At 37.9% G+C, this 21742-nt stretch overlaps 2 long non-coding RNA genes and 1 pseudogene across 3 annotated transcripts in view; 1 reads left to right on the forward strand and 2 right to left on the reverse strand.

Moving 5' to 3' along the window:
* The window catches only part of LOC144309222 (uncharacterized), a 116716-nt gene extending 97017 nt beyond the window's left edge, over positions 1-19699 (reverse strand). Inside the window, exons 1-2 of one of the 2 annotated variants that reach the window (XR_013375285.1) lie at positions 19590-19699; positions 9274-9346 (exon numbers count right to left, since the gene is read on the reverse strand). This is a non-coding gene — a long non-coding RNA (uncharacterized LOC144309222). Of the gene's footprint in view, positions 1-9273; positions 9347-17170; positions 17312-19589 lie in introns of those variants that run through there. The other variant, XR_013375284.1, reaches the window with a different exon arrangement.
* Positions 510-10042, forward strand: LOC144309221 (uncharacterized). Its single transcript, XR_013375282.1, has 5 exons — positions 510-853; positions 4379-4515; positions 5508-5599; positions 7715-7855; positions 9507-10042. It is a non-coding gene; the product is annotated as an uncharacterized LOC144309221 (long non-coding RNA).
* Positions 16296-17029, reverse strand: LOC144308273 (ubiquitin-conjugating enzyme E2 variant 2 pseudogene; annotated as a pseudogene).
* Positions 19700-21742: the final 2043 nt, after the last annotated feature.

The following is a 21742-nucleotide window of genomic DNA, read 5'->3' on the forward strand; positions in this document are numbered from 1 at the left end:
CATAGACCACATCTTTTTTTATCCATTCATATTTCGATTAATGGAATATTACTCAGCCATTAGAAATGACAAATATCCACCATTTGCTTCAACGTGGATGGAACTGGAGGGTATTATGCTGAGTGAAATAAGTCAATCAGAAAAGGACAAACATTATATGGTCTCATTCATTTGGGGAATATAAAAATTAGTGAAAGGGAATAAGGGGAAAGGAGAGAAAATGAGTGAAAATATCAGTGAGGGTGACAAAATATGAGAGACAACTAACTCTGGGAAATGAACAAGGGGTAGTGGAAAGGGAGGTGGGTGGGAGGTTGGGGTGACTGCATGATGGGCACTGAGGAAGGCACTGGGTGGGATGAGCACTGGGTGTTACGCTAAATGTTAACAAATTGAACTCCAATAAAAAAAAATAAAAAAAAACAGGAAATTGAATGTAAGGAGGAAAGTATCTGAATTCATTGCATACTGTTTTATGGAAACTCTCAGTTAGGCTCAGTTAGGCTCCAGTTTGTGCATACTACGTCATAATGTATTTATACATTTCTTTTTTATCCTGAGTCACAAGCCAAAATTCTGGAAAGCTAGGCTTGTGGAGGAAACCTGTACTAACAGATTGAATTAGACAATCACTTACACTCCTTCCTACTTTGACGTTCTGATTCTGTTCAGTCTTATGTCTCTTATTCAAATACAGAACAGTCAAAGAGGCTTGAGCACCATCATTGAATCCATGAACTTCATCCTCATGTTGGGAACCCAAGATGCTGACCACAGCAAGGCACTGTGTAAAGAGGTGTCATTTCCCTGTGGTGTTATGACAGGAAAGCCCAGAGAATCTCTGCTTCCAGAGGTGATATTTGGTTCTTCTTTCTGTTGTTATTCTGATGAGGGGTCATTTGTTCAATTACAAAGGTGGGTTAACATTAATGGTGAATTATAGGCAAAGCCATTTGGAAGTAAAATAAGAACCTAGAAGAGTTCATGTCATTTTCAAAGCTACGTTATTTGCAAGGTCATAACTCAAGCCTTTAAATAAATCTGGTTTGTTATTTTTTAACTGAACAAAGATTGCATTTGAAATTCAATCAAGATACAGTGTCACTTTTGTTATTGTTCTAATTTACAATTTATACCAAAAATATCTTAGTTTAAAAGATTATAGGCTTCCCAAGGGTACCAGTGTGTGAGGAACTCATACACACACACACACACACACACACACACACACACACACAGTTTGTAAATTTAGGCTTGGAGCCGAACAACCAAGGGCAAGCAAAAGCAGTTGCAAATGTAAAGAATGTCTTAAGGAAGTATTTCAGTTTGGAGTTTTGCTACTACAGTAGTCAGAGGGCTAAGTTTGCTGTCTGAGAAGTAATTACTAATAAATGACTTGTGTTGCCAGTGTCAGAATGGAAGGAATTAGATTCTACAATGCCAGTTCATGCGGCTTCTCTAAGAAACCCCTGATGCTATGTGAGTCACATTAATCATAAAACTAGGGGATACCATATTTTAAGACCATATAAAATATCCATTCTTTCTGTATTTTATAGTTATGTCCTCATATCACAAGATAATTTTTCATTTAAGAACATGAGCTGCTGTTTCAAATAACCTGTTAGGTAAAATCAACACAGTATTTCCTTCTTTAGTTAAAAGCTGACTAGGTCCAAGTCCCATCCAAGTGATGCCTATCAATGCTAGAAACATCTAATTTGATCCTAAGGCATTTCAATACAATTTGAATCTTTTGATGCAGAAAAGCCAATGCGGAATGTTAGCTACTGAAGATCAAAATGAATCAATCAACTTTGGGGAGAAATACAAATAACTGAGTGCCCTTGAGAACATTTGAATGGAAGTCAGAAATGGACTTCTCTTGATTCCTTCTCAAACATTCAACTCTGTGCACCTACTAAGCCCAGACTCAGTGGTGTGCTAGGTACAATAGGAAATGCAGGATAAACAAGAAGTGAGCCCTGTCTTGAAATCCCTTTCACTTGGCTTTTCTGAGTGGCTAGAATTTCGGAGATTGAAGGTCAAATGGATATATGCTCCATTCAGTTGAGCACATCTGGCTTTAGCTAGCGGTGGGTCCTGACACTCTCTTCTTATTCTCAATTACATCACTATTTTTTTGAAAGATGTATTATTTATTCATGAGAGACACACAGAGAGAGAGAGAGGCAGAGACATAGGCAGAGGGAGAAGCAGGCTCCTCACTGGGAGCCCAATGTGGGACTTGATCCTGGATCCTGGGATCACGCCTTGAACCGAAGGCAGATGCTCAACCACTGAGCCACCCAGGCATCCCAATTACATCACTATTTGGCATGTCTCCAATTTGACTAAAAATCAAATTATAGTCCACGTTCTAAGGGACTAACAATCAATAAGCTAATAAACTGTTTCCTATTTACATTTCAAATACTCAAGCTGATTGTTTACATGCTGGGTTTTACTTTGATTACAGGTAAGAACTCTTAGAAAAAAATGGGACTTCTAGAGTATGCTTGAGGTTCATAAGTTCCACATTTCATATCAGTGAGCTAAATGAGTCAATATCTTGATGAAGTCCCAATAGTTCATTTTTGCTTTTGTTTCTTTTGCCTTCGTGGATGTATCTTGCAAGAAGTTACTATGGCCGAGTTCAAAAAGGGTGTTGCCTGTGTTCTTCTCTAGGATTTTGATGGAATCTTGTCTCACATTTAGATCAATATTTTCATATTGAAACATAAAACACTGCTTTATTTGAACATATAGCATTAGAATTCTTTAGAGTTGGCCTTTGAGTGGTAAGGTACTTCATGGACATCTTAAATGCCTTACACTACTTCAGGCAGTGTGTGTGGTATATATTCCTGTTTTATAGTTGTCATATTTACTTTTGGATGGTCTAGTATTTTTTTAAGGTTTTATTTATTTAAGTCATCTCTACATCCAATGAGGGGCTAACACAGACTCTAATACCAAGAATTGCATGCTCTTCTGATTGAGCCAGCCAAGCACCCTTGATGCAGTATTTTGAATTTTATTTGTTATCTTGAGTTCCAAAAAGAAATGGAGGCACTGAATAAATTTAGATACTTATCATTTCTTCCTTCAATGTATTCCTAAAGAAGATTTGGTAATTATGGCTAGACTAGGTCTAGTGCCAAGAAGCATGCTTGTCAATGAAACCAAACCTTCACTTGAGTTGGGTGAGTAAAAATAAGATTAGAATCAACTAGGTCTTAATTGTCATGTCCAAAGTCTAAGACTCCATGAAGATTGATAACCCAGGAAATGCCACAACTTTTTAATCTAATTCATGCTAGAATTGCTGCTGAATAATGATTATCTACCTATCAATTCCGGATACTGTGGATTGTCTAACAGTCTTTCAATGGCCTAGTACAAAGGTGTAAAAGTGCTACAAATTTTAGATACTGGAAGAGACCAGTGGTGAAGATATTTAGGGCAGCAAAGCCTTTCAAACAATGTTTTCATAGATGTCTATGGAAAGGCTGCCTGGAACTCTATGTAAAGGATTATTTTTAAACTGAAAACACTCAAAGCTAAGAAACAGAAAATCCGTATTTAACTTCTCACTGCGAATATCCAATTGTTTTATGTAATTGTTAGATAAACCCTGCAATACGCCACCTATTTATGTAGGTGAGTGCCAAATGTATAGCAAATATATTACTTTATATTCTTTTTATTTTTATTTTCTCACCATCATCTTGTTGAATAGGAACTACACATGTACTATATATGTAAAAGTAATTGTCCAGATTTCATTTCTAAGATTTTTTTTTCGATTTAAGTCATACACAAGATGGAGAGGAAGCAATGTAGACCTTTTTATTATTTTCAGGCTTCCTGAGTCATAATTGGAGAAATGCCACTTTATCACCCCTCACAAATAAAGGGCAATAGGAAAGGGAAAATGGTTACTGTCTATCAATGCAATTTTCCAGATGCTATAAAAGAAGCTTTTTTCTCCCCAGGTAAAGGGTGCACATACCCAGGTACACGCGCACACACATATACACACACATGCACACACACACACACACACAAACACAATGAATCGTTACTTGGACTTCCAGTTAGTAAAACAGTAAAGTATGGTTGAACAAAATGTTCACAATAAAATCCCCTAAATAGATACAGAGTACTAAACCTGTATGAACTTAGCTGTGGTTAATTAACCTTTCAGGGAAACACAGGAGCAAAAGATACATCAGGAGCCATGCCAAATCTTCACCGATTTTTTTTTTTTCTTCACCGATTTTTAACCTTAAAATAGCACCAAATATAAATATGACACATTCAAATGGATCCACACGCCCACTTATTGAATCTATGATTTTATCATTTGCTACAGATGAAGAAACTGAGGCACAGAGACTATTTACCAGGTCACAGGGCCTGATTGGTGCTGGGTGCTGACTTGGAGGTTCGTGCTATTTCTCCCAGGATCAGAGAAACGGCAAGAGCTTGGGAACTGAAGGTGGAAGGAGGGTAAGTAAGACACTGTGGAAGACCCTGCATTTTAGGTGGCTGTGGAGTGTATGTTCATGTCTTTTGCGACTAGGGAGATAATGGTGGGATTAAAATTATATTTTTTAAAGGTTGAAATGTTCCTTGAAGCATGAGGTGGATACGGGGAGGCAATAAGAGGCCAGAATCAGACCTGGCCAAATCTCTGTGTGTTGAAACAGTATCCTGTTATGTGAAGTAAATAAAACAGAAAATACAAAGACCTTGATCATCCTTGCCTGTTATCTGTTATCTGAAATGAGTTCATTACTGGTTATCATTTACACAAATTAATTCACATCCCTAACTTTTTCTGGATACTGAAGGTTATTCCACACTAAACTACACTTCTGCAGAGATCTGGCAACACAAAGAAAGTTTTATGTTATTTTCCATTAGAAGACAATCATGAGCTTTGTAGATCCTTCTCCGTTTATAATTTATATTCTTTTAAAAGTTAACCTTAGCCTTGTACATGTTGTTTTGTTTAGTGTCCTTGTGCCTGGTTTTAATCTTAAATAAAGGGATAAGAAATGCTACTTTTTTTTTTCCAACCGGGGAAGAAAATCTGAAAAGCCAATTCAGCAAACCCAAATACTGCAATAGTTTTATCCCACTTCACTAACCTCTCCCACTTGTTAGGAGCTTTGACTGGAGCTAACAAGGTTATCAGATTGTATGTCTATTGTCCTGTTATGACTTCCTTGGCTGGCTTCCTGCAGTAAACAGTGCTGATGTGATGTTTTGTTCAGGCGGCAGCACAAGAGGTAGCGGGAGGAGGAAGGTCTACAGAGGGGGGACTGGGACAGGGACGAGGTCAGAGAGCTGTCAAGGCCTCCCCAGCGGGGGAGCTGTAGCAACTGCTACCTACAGACAATTGTCATCAGTGCCGCAAATGTGCTGACCTTAGGGCCAGGTCCTCTTTGGCAGTCCAGAAATGGGGGAGTGAAACCGTGTGCTTTGTTCTCTTGAAGTGAATACAGAATACAGGCAGCAGTTAACAGAAGAAATAGAAGGAAAGAGGGTGAAGAAGAAGTAAGTGAAAGAAACACTGAATCTGGTTAAGGTAAAAGGAGCTCAACACTGACCTATTTTCTTCTTCTTTTTATTATTATTATTATTATTAATTATTATTATTATTATTTTTATCAATTCTCAGTTCACATAATCACTTGCTAAATTGCTCTGGCTAAATCCTCCAAGGGGTGAAGGTGATTGTATTTAGGAAAGGACTTTAAATAAAACATTGTATGAAACCTTATCTAATCAGCTCATGAAAAATAGAAAAGCATATTTGTTCATATCTCCCCAAGGTTCTTTGGTGTCCTATTGTGTCCCTATTGCCTTTGACAAAAATGCAGATGTTGCAGGATGAATAAAACAGTTGATTGAGTAGAAGCTAAGTGCTTTAGATTCCTCTTTATGCATCGATGTGAGTTTCAGCTAACAATGCTAAATGACATCTGTCACATACATTATGTGTCAATTTCAATTGCTGCTATAATGAATTACCACAAACAGTGGTTTAGATCCACACGAATTTATTCTCTTCCAGGTCTGGAGGTCACAAGTCCAAAATGGGTGTCAGTGGACTAAAATCAAGGTGTTGGCAGGGCTGCACTCCTTTTGGAGCCCCCAGGGGAGAATCTAATTTCTCCCTTTTTTCCAGATTCTACAGATCACCTGTCTTCCTTAACTGGTGGTACCTTTCCATCTTTAAAGCCCCTTGTGATCATCTGGGGTCTGCCCAGATAGTCCAGGATAATCTCTTTATCTTAAAGTCAGATGAATGGAAACCTTATTTTCACCTGCAAACTTACGTTGCTTTTGTCATGTAACATAACACACTCACAGGTTCTAAGGATTAGCATGTAGACATCTTTGGGGGGCCAGCAATCTGCCTACCATGCATGATATCAACAGAAGAAGTAATGAGCACTATTGGGCAGTTTATGTAGGATAAAGGTTAAATTAATGCTACTAAATACATTTCTTAGAGTAGATGTGGACAAGCCAAGTCAGGGACACTTCAAACACCCACGTATTAATCTAGGCATTCTCACTGTGCCTCCTGTTTTGTCCTTCAGTTTAGGATCCTCATAAGATGCAGTTTCTCACACAATTTGGGGGCTGTTGTTAAGCCAAATGTGTCAGTTGCTTATCAAGTTAAATAGCTACTATTTTCAGAAATCAGTTTTAAAATAGACACATAAAACCCACCATGTACCACTGAAGTGCTAGGTGTAAGGTATGTGATATGATCATGGCACACGCATACATGCCCTCACGAGATTGATGTGTCTATTCATAACTAGAAAGGTAACTTTTACATAAGCCTGTGCTACTTTAATCTTTACTCAAAATATCTAAGGAGGAGGAGGCAGCCGTTGTCCAAAGGTAGTCAGTCTTCTTTCTAGGACATATTATATAACAAAGGGTTTGGTTGCATAACCAATGGGGTTGGTAAGCAGTCTTAAATTCTCCTTTTATTCCATCAGCTATTCCAAAGTATAATGCCATTTCTTTGTTCATATTTATCAATTATTGAATTGTTGGTGCAAAATTTTATCTCAAATTAAAGTTTAAATTCCAAAACAATGTGTTTATCCTCATTTTTGAGACAGCTCATTACATGTGTCAATGAAGTATTCTGAAACAGATTTATGCTGACAATTTTGAGGTAGAAGCATTTACCTGGACTTCTAAGAAACACCCTGATTCTTGTCCTATGTCCCTCAAACTTATCTTCTATACTAAGCGACTTAACAAAACACAGCTTTTTAGCATGATATACACCTGCAGGATCTGATCTGTGCTAGAAATTTCTCTATGAACTTAGTTCTCATCACTTCCCACTTCCCACTTAATGCTTCTTGAATGCATACCAGACTTCTTATGATTCTCTGCACTAGCCATGTCGTGTCAAGCCTCAGAGCTTTTCCTTTCATTTCTTCTGTTTGGAAGACTTTCTCTAGTTTCTTTACTTAGCTCAATCCCAAAGATATAGCAAGACTTTACTTAGGTATAGCTTCTCCTAACATTTCCTCTAACCCTACACTTAACCCATCCTAGGTGATGACTCCCCTCACCTTTTTATTTTATTTTATTTTTTTCCCCTCACCTTTTTAAATGTTCATCCCCTTCTCTTTTTTTTAAAGGATTTTATTTATTTATTTTATAGTGAGTGAGAGCTTAAGCGGAAAGGGTAGAAGGAAAGAATCCCAAGATGACTCTAAACTGAGCATGGAGCCCAATGCGGGGCTCGATTCCAGGACCATGAGATCATGACCTGAGCCGAAACCAAGAGTTGGACACTTAACTGGTGAGCCCCCCATGTGCCCCAGTGCTCATCCCCTTTTTGATGTCAGAAATGGTGTCTTAATCTCTTACTTTCCCATCAATTAGGAAGGAAGTTAAGAGAAAATAGTCAAGACATCACGGATGATTTAACAGAGCAAACGCTATACCCTTGACCGGAGAGAAAATAAGTAAGAGTGAACTTCTGCAGTTAGATCAGTCATGAGTATCTAGTCTAGTCTCCAAGCTCTGAAGAACCAATGAGATGAAGCACGATCAGAAAGGTCAGAAATCCAGTCTTCAGATTTCCAGGGGGTACTACTTCTTTAAGATTGTTATGCACCCTTATTATCAGTGAACTATATCTTTCAACTTTCAACTGGGTTCTACTATATTAGAATTAAGTCAGTAAATTCATCCTCACAGTTACTTAAAAACTGGGTTATATCTTCTTCTCTTAGCCTTACATTTTTTTTTAAAGTTGGCAATACTCGTTGTTTTAGTCTATCTAAAGTTTCCCCTGTAATTTATAGAATACAGGCTTCCTGAAAAGGTATAAGAGGAAGTAGTTTCTAAATTCTTCTATCTAAACTCACCTCTTTTAGTAAATGATGGGTTTAACTGGAGAAAATCCCCGAACATCTCTGTGGTCTTTGATTTTCTCCATGGCCATTAACATCAATTTTATAATGAGACTCCCTTTATGTGGTCACCCGACTACCAGCTAAATGAGATGAAAACTTAAATGCATGCTTGAAGGTTGGGACTTAGTGGAAAGTGGCTAAGCTAGACCTAATTGGTCACCATTATTCTTAGCTTCATTAAAATTCTCTTTTTTTGGCTTAACAGACACTCCCACACTTGTTGAAGCCAACTGAAGCAATTTCAGTCTCATGGCCATAGAGAACATACCAGCTTCCCAGAGGAACCAATGTACTGGGAGGAATACTTATTCACTTCTGTTAGTGTGCACCAACCAGACTAGCAAGACTGTGCGGCAAAATTAGAGCCAGGATCTTCCTTTCTCTTGCTTTGTCAGCCAATTAGTGGGAGGAACAGCTATAAAGCTAGTGTGTGCGTTCACGCATGTCCACACATGTGAATTCTTCTGTTTTACAAAAGCACGACCTGACATAAAAGAGTATGAAAGAGATCTATAACCAGCAACATAACCCAAATAATAGTTTTTAGTTCTATAAGACATAGAAAATAAAATAATAAAAATTGGTTTATGAAAACTGATTTATGTTAGGGGTGATATACAGAAAAATGCTTTGTGTTGAAAGAAACAAGTAAAAAGTGTGTGAAGTTGAAATTACTTTTATGAAATGGAGTTTTGTACAACTTTTCATCAAGCTTAGATGTGTGTGGGGATGAAGGTTGTAAGAAATCACTTCCATTATTAAAAAGTATAATTCATGTATTTTTCTCATTCAAACATACCTTGTCTTTGCTGCAACTGTATGAGGCATTTTACAGTCTTTCAGCATACTCATGAGTGATGGGAACATTTCGCCTAAATCCAAAATAAAAGATTTTATTTAGTGGAAGCATTAAACCCTGCAGGACAGCTGAATGTTACAAAGCTCTTTTTTAGCCCCTGGCAGTGAAATAGAAGATCTTTAGAAGGATTGAGATTGTCACTGTGGACCTAAGAGATGTCTCTTTTATTCAAGCCTGCAGGTCAACTTCAGTCATCTTGGGAGAGCTTGAAAACTTTTTTTCCTCTTCACAGAATGGACTATGGGGAGCAGGATGAAGCAAGGACTTTTGAACACCAAGAACTAACTTTATGTAATAAGATTAGAGACTTTTAAGTATAAAGGTCAACAGGCCACATTCCAGTTACTTCAATGAGAACCAACCATAATAAAATAAAGTCTACTTTTTTTGATATTTTATCAACTAGAAATTCCTATTAATGCTTTCTCTCACACGGATAATTGAAAACTGATATTCTCACTAGTGGCCCTGAGGCCCTGAAACATCTTGAAAGCTTTCTCAAATTATCGAAGAAAGATGGAATGACTTCAATATCATTTCAATATTAGGCATATTTCATACAGTGTAAGGATTCAATATTTGTATATACTGCAGAATGATCACGACAATAATTCCAGTTAACATCTTTAAATGCTTTTAAGATTGAGGATTCAAAAAAAAAAAAAAAGATTGAGGATCCAAGTGTGGCACAGAAGTATAGTACTTTCAATTCAACAGATTGACTAACAATAAATAGATTTTTTAAATTGTATACAGATTTAACGTAGCAGTTCCTTTCAGCATTTGATATAGATTTTCTGAGCAGCTACAATATACAAAAAAGTGTACGAGCTCATATAAAAACTACAGAAACAATAAGACAAAGCCTTTAAGGTCTTCACAATCTGATGGGGCAGAAAGGTATACATATAAGTAAGTATAATGAAAATATGGGCAGCCCGGGTGGCTCAGCAGTTTAGCGCCTGCCTTCAGCCCAGGGCATGATCCTGCAGACCCGGGATCGAGTCCCATGTCAGGCTCCCTGCATGGAGCCTGCTTCTCCCTCTGCCTGTATCTCTCTCTCTCTCTCTGTGTCTCTCATGAATAAATAAATAAAATCTTAAAAAAAAGTATAATGAAAATATTTTTAAACAAATGTCTTCACGTTATGTGTAAACCACTGCTGCAGAGTCTCAGAGATGAATGATGAGAAACATTTTAATTTTTAAAATTTTTTTTAAAGATTTAATTTATTTATTTGAGAGAGAGAGAGAGTGCGAGCAGGGGGGATGAGCAGAGGGAGAGGGACAAGAAGAGTCTGTGATGAACTTAGAGCCCAGTGCAGGGCTCGATCCCACGATCCTGAGGTCATGACCTGAGTGGATATCAAGAGTTGGATGCTTAATGGATTGAGCCACCCAGGCACCCTTGATGAGGAACATTTTTAAATATCAACAGTCAGTATACACAGTAGTAATGATGTTGCAATTCTTCATATGAAGGATCCAGTCTCACCCACCCCAGTGGCTCAGTTTTACCCTGACTTGTAGGCTAATAAAAAGCTTGAATTTATAATTTAACATTTGATAATTGAAGAAGGGTGGAGTGAGGGAAAATAGTAGTCTGGTTCATGGGAAGAGGGTTCCTGTTTTATTGCCAGGGGATGTGTTGTTGTCAGTCTACCATGATTTTCCTTAGGCTTCTACTGAATATTGGAGGGAGGTCATATCTAAGATCTTTTTGCTATGAAATCATGTTCATCCACAGGTTCGTTCTTCTCCGTTGGCCTTTGGATGCATTCTTTGTCCTTTTCTGACCTTCGTGATGCTCCCAGGAGTCTGACCACTCTGAATGAAATCTCCTGTGCTTCCTTATGAATGGCTTCAAGTTGGGTTTGGCCAATGGGAGTCATCGGTAGGTCAGAGGTTGGGGGAAGAAAGAGAACAAGGTCCACACCTGCTGGCAGCGTCTCTTCCTCGATTCTGGTTCTCACTAGTGTCTGCTTCGCCCTCTTGCCCTTCAGCCTTAGAAGTGGCAATGACTTTCCACTGCTGCTAGACTCTGGGTGCCTCAGCATGCCTCATTCTCCCCTCAACTCTGTATTAAGATCTCTTAGTTTTGAACTACATGGGGATAAGTTATACTTCCTATTGGGATCCTTGCTGATCCCCAGGAACAAAGCATTAGGCTTTGAAAAGAATTTTGTTTCTGAAAAACAGAAGAAAGCTTTACCATGACTGCCTAGAATTCAAGTGCAAGAAATTGTGATAACCACGAATCTCTAGGAAACTTCTTCGGGAGTCAGAAAGAGTCATGCTTGCTCTCTTGTAGTTTTGTTAGAGACTTGGGTCTCGCCTTGCTGCATCTGGTCTCCCCAGGCCCTTAAATCCACATCAACGCCAGAGACAAGTGAGTTAGACACAGAGGTAATTGCGTCATTAACCTGCTCAAAACTTTTCAAGGGCTGCCCATCATTCTCAATACCGACGAGATCCTTTAGGACCTGCCTGCTGCCTACATACCCAGCATTATCTCCAAACAGTTTAACCACCTGGAGTTTTTAAGCACTCTATCCTCTCCTATGCTTCTACAACTGGAATGCTCACCTCATTTGTCTGCCTGCCTTACTCTATGAAATGTTTGTCCTGACTTTTCAAGACGGAGTAAAGGGTTCCTTTTCCTGTGCTTCTCTACAGTTTTTTGTAGAGTCCTCCATTATAATATTTATTTTAGGTTCCCCAAACTGTTCCTTCATTTGTCTATCCCTCCACAAGAATTAAGGTTCTTGGGGCATTCTACATCTTCTTGTCATTTCTATGCCACACAATGTCAGGTACATCATAGAAATCTGATGAATCAGTGTTTTTTCAATCTTGATTGCACATTAGAGTCATCTAGGAAGAATACTTAAAAAAAAAATCTTGATGCTGTGGCATTTCGGTGGCTCAGTTGGTTAAGTGTCTGATTCCTGATTGCAGCACAGGTCATGATCTGAGGGTCCTGAAATTGAGCTCCACATCAGGCTCTGTGCTCACAGGGAGTCTGTTGGGATTCTCTCCTTCTGTCCCTCCCCAGTCTCAAATAAATAAATCTTTTATAAAAATCTTGATGCTGGGACACCTGGATGGCTCAGCAATTGAGCGTCTGCCTTTGGCTCAGGGCGTGGTCCTGGAGTTGGGGATCGAGTCCCACATCGGGCTCCCTGCGAGGAGCCTGCTTCTCCCTCTGCCTGTGTCTCTGTCTTCTGTGTCTTTCATGAATAAATAAATAAAATCTTTTAAAAAAATCTTGGTGCCTAGGGGTGTCTGGGTGGCTCAGTCAGTTAAGCATCCAACTCTTGATCTCAGCTCAAGTCTTGATCTCAGGGTCATGAGTCCAAGTCCCATGTAGAGTTCTATGCTGGGCTAAGAGCTTATTTAAAAAAAAATCTTGAAGCTCATGCCCTATCCCAAGCAACTGAATTAGAATCAGGAGAGTGGACCCCCCACATCAGCATTTTTCAAATTCCCCAGGTGATCCAAATGTGTAGCTCAGGTTGAAAACTGTGATAGTTGATGAATGAATGAATCAACGTGTTAAAGGAAATTTAGAACAACAACAAAAAAAGGAATACGCTAGAATATTAATGGTCATTTTCTGTGGTTAATTGGATAATACGCTAGCTTCGCATTCTCTGTATGTTTCCGAATTTCCCAGATTTCCTGGAACAAATATATATCATTTTACCATTAGAAAAAAATAAAAATACTGGTAGGTGACCTTTACCTGCTAGCAGTGTGAAAGCTAAATGTTTTATAAATCATGGCATTTGAGGATTAAACCAAAGATTTTACTTCTAAACCTCAAGCACATCACCCACTGTGTGTCTGTGTGTTGAAGAGGTTAAAGGAACAAGTCCCTGCAGTCAGTGACATGGTATTGCTCCATTCACCGTATTTACAGTTTGGGTTCTGTCAATCCTTTACAAAAGAAACTTATTCCAGGGTGAGGAGACAGTTGTTAAATAATGGACACCATCTCACTACTTTCACATATTATTTCACAAATAGGAGACTTTAAACATAGGTCTTCTGCTAGACAGGACTGTGGGGTTTGGGCACAAGTACTGAGCCAGAGGGCAAAACAGTTTAGCAGCAACAACAAAGTTTCACCCACATTGAGATCACAGATAACTACAAGTACCACTTTCTTCTAATCTGAGGAAGAGGGGAGACATAGTAAGAAGTGTTGAGGGTGAAGGTTGCTGTGACTTTATGGGATAAGGATGGCTGGTCTTTGTGCCAGGCTCTAGGGCCTGGGTACAGCTGCTGCTCAACTTCTGGAGGAGGGGTATGGTCTGGTTCACAGAACCCACTCTTTGCACATAGGATACAGTTGCAGAATGAGGGCCACCATTACTTTCTTAAATCTGCCTGCATTTGTAGGGCTATAGTGTCTTAGTTTCTTTTCTGACTGGAATCACCTTAGAGGTTATGGTGTTAGTAGTGATGATATATTTAGTGAAACAATTTCTCAGAGTTTTGTTCATGGATTGTTTAGTTTGAAGAGAAGCCTAGATGAATCCTTCCATTTTTAAAAAGATTTTATTTATTTGAGAGAGAGAGAGAGACAGAGAGAGAAAGAGAGTGAGAGAGCGAGAGAGAGAGCAAGCGCACTAGCAGGGAGGAGGAGCAGAGGGAGAAGCAGAGAGCCTGATATGGGGCTCCATCCCAGGACCCTGAGATCGTGACCTGAGCTGAAGGCAGGTGCTTAACCCACTTAACCCACTGAGCCACCCAGGCACCCTGCATCCCTTTGTTTTTATGTATTGCCAAATAATGGCCCCCTAAAAGGGAGCCAACATCCTGAGGTGACCCAGTACATTTGTGGCAGTACTCTGGGTGCTAAAGCACTAGACCAGGCAATCTCAACAACACCAACAAACATTCTTTCCAGGAAGGAAGTGATCCCACTGGGGTTCACATGTCCCTTGCGATGCTATGGCACATACACGGGTGGTATGTGACCATACCCTCTGTCACATAGTGAACTGTGTAAGGAAGGAAGACGTACACTGAGGCTCCATCTATTCCTTCCCTGGGGCAGGGATTTACTAAACAATAACCCCTTCTCGACTTTCAATATTACAATCTTTATAACCTTCCCTAGGGGTCCATCTTAGGGCTAGAATAAAGAATAAAACTGAGGCCTCAGGCCACTGGTGACAGCACACATGAGGCTTTTCTTTCCACAGTTGTGAAATGTGTGAGTCCTGGTCTGTGGATGGAGGAGCAAACAAAACCAGTTACAAAGCTGTGAAATCTTAACCTCAAGTATTTACGGATTCTTACATGTTGGGCCAGATAACCTACTGCAGAACAAAGGTGTACATACTTCTACTGAATAAAATGACTGCTCTCTATCCTTAAGAAACATGTATAGAATGCCTACTACTGTACTAGAACAAATTAGGCATGCAATAATGGTAGCTACTCTTACTATTTTACAATTGATCAGCTGGCTTCTGAAGAGTGACAAGAGTAGAAGTGAGCTGGTTTCTCTTAATAAACTTCATATTGGCAATATGATGACTTGTAGGCATTCACAGAAGAATCTAGAAATTTGGGGAGAGGGCAACCAAATGACCAGGCATCAATAAGGAAAAGTTCTAATAAAGGGCTTTGCCAGAACGTGAATACAAAGTACTTAAAGTTCCAAGACAAAATGTCAACTAGACTCCCTCAGGGATCAAAAATTCAAGGATGGACCTGGGAGCACCCTTGTCAAAGACAAGGGTTTTTTTTCTCTGGAGCTCTTGAGTTGAACATGTTGGTTAAGCAGTTTTGTTTCCCCCCAGAATCTTAAGTAATCACAGTTGCCTTTTTTTCCTATTACCATTTCAACTGATCAGAACTAGACAACTAACATTTTCCCCTCCCTCCTGTGCTTATCTTTCTCAAAATTTTTAAATGCTTTATGAGTAAAAGGATACATTGTCCCAAATAAGCAGTCAAAACTGACATGATGAACTTTATTGTGCAACTGGCCAACTAAAGAGTGCAATTTCCCCCCCTGAGGACACATTCCACATTTTGTCCACATTTTAAGACTCACTTTAATCTCCAAATCACATATCTGTACACCTATTTCCTTTGTGCTGATTTCACTTAAATGCATGGTTTGTCAAATAAAGACTGTAAACCAATATTTACACTATTACATGTAACACAAAGGAATGGCTTTTAACAGAAATTCATCGACCTCCTCCACAACATTTTTTCTTATAAAATACAGGCATCAAAACAATTCTGAACGTATTTATGATACTACTAGTAGTCAGCACTCATACCGCTTCAAACATTCACAATTTGTGGCAATATTCATTGTACCTGCTACTTTAGACAATCTCAACTGAAGCTCTTTCACGAAGCAAGATGGATAAAGCATGCCTATTTTCCCTTCTTGAGATTTTTTTTTTTTTACTTTTTTATAGTAATCTGACTCTTCTCCCAGGCTTTCATTTTGTAAACCTGAATTCTATTTTGAGTACTCCGAGTTTATGCTTAAGTGACGGTGTCTCAACAAGAGGAAGGAAAATTGTGCTGCATTTTTCCTCCTGTAAACTGAAAACATAATGGTGTATATATTTTAAATATATTCTTACCAATGTCTAGGTCATGTTTACCAGCTGGAATTCTTTTACTTAATGTGTGGGTACTCTGCACTGTGAAATATATATATATATATTTAAATATTTTATTTATTTATTCATGAGACACACACACACACACACACAGAGGCAGAGACACAGGCAGAGAGAGAAGCAGGCTCCATGCAGGGAGCCTGACGTGAGACTCAATCTCGGGTCTCCAGGATCACGCCCTGGGCCAAAGGTGGTGCTAAACCGCTTAGCCACCCAGGCTGCCCTGCACTGTGATATTTAATCAAGACATTAGCACGAGTAGAAGATTGTTGGTTTAAGACAAGTTTGAGATCCACTAAAATTAGTTGTTCTGTGTCTGTCCTTCTGGTGGCTGTGGAAACTTCCTATATTTGGACATCACTAGACATCTTAGCTCCTGAAGTACAACTTTAATGTTATATTTTGCTATTTTGCCAACACTGGTATGCTCTGTGCATCCACCATTCTATTGGAATTATTAATTCCATTCATATTAATTTTGGTTACAAATCTAACTGATAGAGGGGCTCCTGGATATTTAGGTCCATATTCTACTTTCAGGCTATGTATTCTGTTTTCATAATTTGTCTGTGGAGATTGCCATCTTCTCCTACCCCCAACACCAAGAGTGCAATTTTCAAAAAATAATTTGAACCAAGAATCTTGATTGCTGTAACTAACGTTAAAAGTGGCTGGCTTCCGGGATGCCTGGGTGGCTCAGTGGTTGAGCGCCTGCCTTCAGCCAAGCATGTGATCCTGGGGTTCCGGGATCAAGTCTCACATTGGGCTCCCTGCAAGGAGCCTGCTTCTCTCTCTGCCTATGTCTCTCTCTTTCTCTCTCTCTGTGTGTGCGTGTGTGTCTCTCATGAATAAATAAATAAAATCTTAAAAAAAAAGTGGCTGGCTTCCAAGGGTGGAAAGGAACTAGAAAGTGCTTTTATAGATTCAGAATATTTTCATAATAATGGTTTTGAAGGAAACAATGCATATGTATGGGTCTTCATTAAAGCACACAAAAGCCACAAAAGGCTAGAAAATCATGAGAGGTCACCACATGAGTAAGATAACTTTTTTTAACAGAAAACAGCTGAGAGTCAGTCTCTTCTGTTTTCTGTAGAGAAATTTAGCTGATTATGAGGGATAGTAGGGACAAGCAGGGCAGTTTAGAGAAATCATAATCATGGGAGTCTTTCTTACCAGGATTTACACTAAATTGTCTAGAAGAAAAAGTCTGGTTTTTGTTCCTTCATCTGTTCACATTCTGAATCCAGGATTCAGTGATACCAGTTATGAAGAGTAAGGAGTTGAATAAAAAGCAATCCCAGATCCTAAGTAGTTTATAGTTTAGAAGGAAAGATTAAGCATGATTATGTCATCAATATATCCTGCTTGACTAGCCTACTTACAAAATAAGGTTACATTTCCTTTAAATGTCTAATAATTGCCTTGTACTCATCAACTTCTGCCACAGTGCTAGGCTTTGAGTAAATGATAAAGTATTTGTGATTCAGTTATTATCTGCTTCTCCGATAGTATAACTGGCCATATATGACTAGGTTTTCTCAGACTGGATGAATTGACTTTAAGGGTTTATCCCATTCCCTCCAATATATTACAGTGTTTGTTCTTCTTGAGTAAAGCAACGGTAGTGAAATATTTAAGGGAAAGTTTCTTAATTTGAAAAGAATCAGACCAAGATATGGAAACAACTAAATGCCTACCAATGGATAAATGGATTAAAAAAAATGTGGTATCTATACACAATGGAATATTATTCAGCCACGAGAAAGGAGGATACCCTGCCATTTGTGACAACATGGATGGACAGAGAGCTCATTATGCTAAATGAGGTAAGTCAGACAGAGAAAAACAAATACTGTATGATATCACTTATACGTGGAATCTAAAAAACTCAAACTTGTAAAAACAGAGTAGAATAATAGTTACCCTAAGGAGAAGGGTGAGGGATATGACTGATACTATTTAAGGGTACAAACATGGAATGAATAGTAAATAAGCTACAGAGATCTAATGCACACTATCATGAATATAAACAATATTTTACTGTTATTATATAATGCGATAAATGTCACTACAATAGCAATCATATTACAATCTATAAATGTATGAAAGTAACATATACCTTAAATTTAGTGTTACATGTTAAATATATTCAGTGAAAATATAAAGAATCAAAAGTTATATACAGCTCAAAAACAGAGAAAACAAACTCTCAGTGTATCATCTCTTCAATAAAACCTGACAAGGCAAAGGCTATTTATTATCTTTTACAGTATGTGAAAACACAATTTCAATTATATTATCAGATTATTTCTTACATTTTAGAACTTTTCCAAGCATTGCTCCTTTCCAAATGTTTTTACATTTTCCTATGTTACAGTTAATATTTTATTCTATTTAAGGCAGCTCATTTGACAACAATCTATGTGATCTTAATTGAATTTTGAACCTAGTTTTAAAAAACCGAAGGGTTAGGTGATGAAATAAAGCTTCATGACATTTGGCTGCCCTTTTAGAATTTCATTAACATAAGTGAGACAAAACAAACTACAAATAAGCAGAAAAAAAAAACCCAGCTAAAATGGGGAAACACCAAAGAAGTTATTTTTACCTAGACAAACCTGAATATGCAACTATGAAAAAAATGCACTCAATTCTTTGTCTTACAGCTTTTTATTCTGTTGATTCTGTTTTTAAACTTTACATTGTTCACAGTGGACTTCAACAAACAAAATATTTCTTTTTGCAGGCTTTATTACTGAGATGCAACTGACATATAGCATTGTGTAAGCTTAAGGTAGACAATGTGTTGATTTGATACACTTACATATTGCAAAATGATTATTGCCATGGCATTAGCTAACACCTCCATGTGTCACATAATTACTAATTCTTTTTTTGTGGTAAGAACATTTAAGATTTATTCTCTTAGCAACTTTCAAGTACATAATACAGGATTATTAGCTACAAAATATTTCTTGAAAAGTATTATGACTTAAAGTAACCTCCAACTTCTAATCTTACACTGTTCATTAGTTATCCTAAAGTGCCATGCAAATTGGTATTCTTATAATCATGAATACAGAAATGGGGTATTCACTAACATTGAATTTTCAATGACAAGCTTTTCTGCAGTAAGCAAAACATTCATTTGTTTTTCAACACTTTTAAATCAACTACAACACAACTGGATGTTAATAATAGTACAAAATATGCATAGGGTGGATAATTTCCCCACTCTTCAAAGTTTAGATTGCCACAGGGAAATAATAAAAATTAGTTTTAATAAAGCAAACTTTAAATGAGAAGTTACATAAGTAAATAAATCACTGAATTGACTATAGTGCTAGTTTAGCATTTTAACTATTACAGGGCTAAACTGGAAAGCACACTATCGCTTTAGAGAAAATATTTTATTTGGAGTCATTTTATTAACCCCTTTGATGAATTCAATATGAACTTGATATAACTGGCAAGATTCAGAAATATTTTTAAAATAGAATCTAAGTAAATAAGGTCAAGTTTAAGGATACCTGAAGTTCACTAAACTGAAAGTAAATAAATTAAAAATAAAAATTTTTAAGTCATCTCTAACCCAATGTGGGGCTTGAACTCACAAACTCAAGGTCAAAACTCACATGCTCTGCTGACTGAGCCATCCAGATGCTCCTGAAAGTAAATACATTTCAGAGCTCCCAAGAACTACTTAATCTCCAAGAACAAGAAGAACTTTAGAAGAAGAAGGAATTCACCACCACACATATCAAGATTTATGTGTCTGGGCAGCGGGTGGCAGAGGTGGGGGTTTGCAAATGGTTGAACACTACCATGATTTTAGATACTGGCATTTTCTTGGATCAGATTTATTATATGTATATTATCTCGAATGTTTCTTAAGTATATACATTGTTAAACAGAGAGATCATCTGCTGTCAGTATATTAGATTTTGTTAATATTTAATTTATCTGCTCAAATTTACATTTATCTTACTATTAATTTGGGTTCTTTGGAAAAGACTAACTCTCTTCACTGTATTTTTTTTCCTTTCAGTGAGTGCAGTGAGTAAATTTGACTAGTAGCTGATTCTTAGACACACCAGGTCTGCTTTCCCACTGTAATGATGGGCTATGAGAGGAATACACTAGATTGCTGGCTACAACTTCTCATTCTCAACATGAGGACAGAAAATCCTACTTTGCACATGTGAATTTATACACCATGATTAATGGCAAAAAAGGCAAAAAGACTGTCCATTTCTATCCTAAAGACATCCTCTTTGCCTTGATTTATACCCGGAATATTCTTTTTTTTTTTTAAAGATTTTATTTATTTATTCATGAGAGACAGAGAGAGAGACAGAGACATGGGAAGAGGGAAGAGAAGCAGGCTCCATGCAGAGAGCCCAATGTGGGACTCGATCCTGGGGCCTCCGGGATCACGCCCTGAGCCACAGGCAGATACTCAACCGCTGAGCCACCCAGGCGTCCCTACACCAGGAATATCTTTGTGGGGCTGTCTGGGTAAATGAAAGGATGTCCTCTCTTTTGAGCACCATTTGGATGACTACACAGATTCTGACTCAGGCTGTGAGTATCTGGCAAAAGGGGCAAATGAGTGGTTTACTGCAGGCATCAATAAAGATATCTGACTTGTACTATTATGTTATTCTAAAAACAGAATCAATGATACCTGAGCTGAAGGAAAGTGCAGCAAAAAGCTCCTTTAAAAAAAAACAAAAAATAAAATTGTAACAGATTCATTCAAACAACCATTGTTCTTTTGGGAAAAGGCCAAGTTTGAGGTTAATGTGACATTATCTGTGAAATACTGAAAAATCTGTTGGCCTTGAAAGGTATGTCAACATATTGCCAGCTTTGAGTTACCTTAGTAACTAATAGACTAAGACCTTGCGAGTATTTAGTGACCAAGGAAAGTGGAAAGCCATTTAGATGTTCTAAGTGCACCCGAATTTTTTTTTCATTGCATTAAACTGGTTTGTGTTCTTTCTTTTCCTCATTTCTGAGCTTTCAGAACAGGTAAATGAAAAACAGCCTGAAAATAATTTAGTTAGAGAATAAGAACAAAATTGGGATTAGGAAAACTAAGGCAAATAATTGGGCTTCCGATCTAAGTGGTAGCTTGCATGAAATCCTGATCTCACATTAGCATTAAACTTAAGACAAGTAACACAGAAAAGGTACTGTGAAATGTTTGAGGTCATTCTCGGTCACACTTTTGGATTTAAATGAATTCTTTCATTTAAAGAAGATAAGAACATTTTTCAGTGATATCTTGGCATACTTGGATACTTCAAATGTCATTTTAGTGATTATCTTTGTATAAATCATTAGGCTGAACAGAACATTTAGAATTGTGAGTGACTGGGAATTTATCCAGTCCAAGTCAGAGAGGTTCCCGAGCTAGTGAGAAAATGGGCAAAGATAAGCAAACTCACGGTTTCATGAGTGTGGCTTCTCCCTCTGCCGTGCTGCCTTTCCAACACCATCAGAAAGCATATAAAATCTGGTCACTGACTTATGCCTATCACGGGACTGGCTTTTTTTCCCTTTTTTTGGGTCTCATTATTATAGAACCCTTGCTCTCCTAGCATGACCCCAGCAAAACAAAGGAGAAACTAGCCTCAATAAAAACAGCTTAGTGAAATATAATGTACATGCCATAACATTCATTTAAGTGTACAGCTCAACAATTTTTACTGTATTTACAGAGATAAGCAATCATCATGA

This window comes from Canis aureus, chromosome X (assembly GCF_053574225.1).
Source record: "Canis aureus isolate CA01 chromosome X, VMU_Caureus_v.1.0, whole genome shotgun sequence".
Classification (NCBI taxonomy): Eukaryota; Metazoa; Chordata; class Mammalia; order Carnivora; family Canidae; genus Canis; species Canis aureus.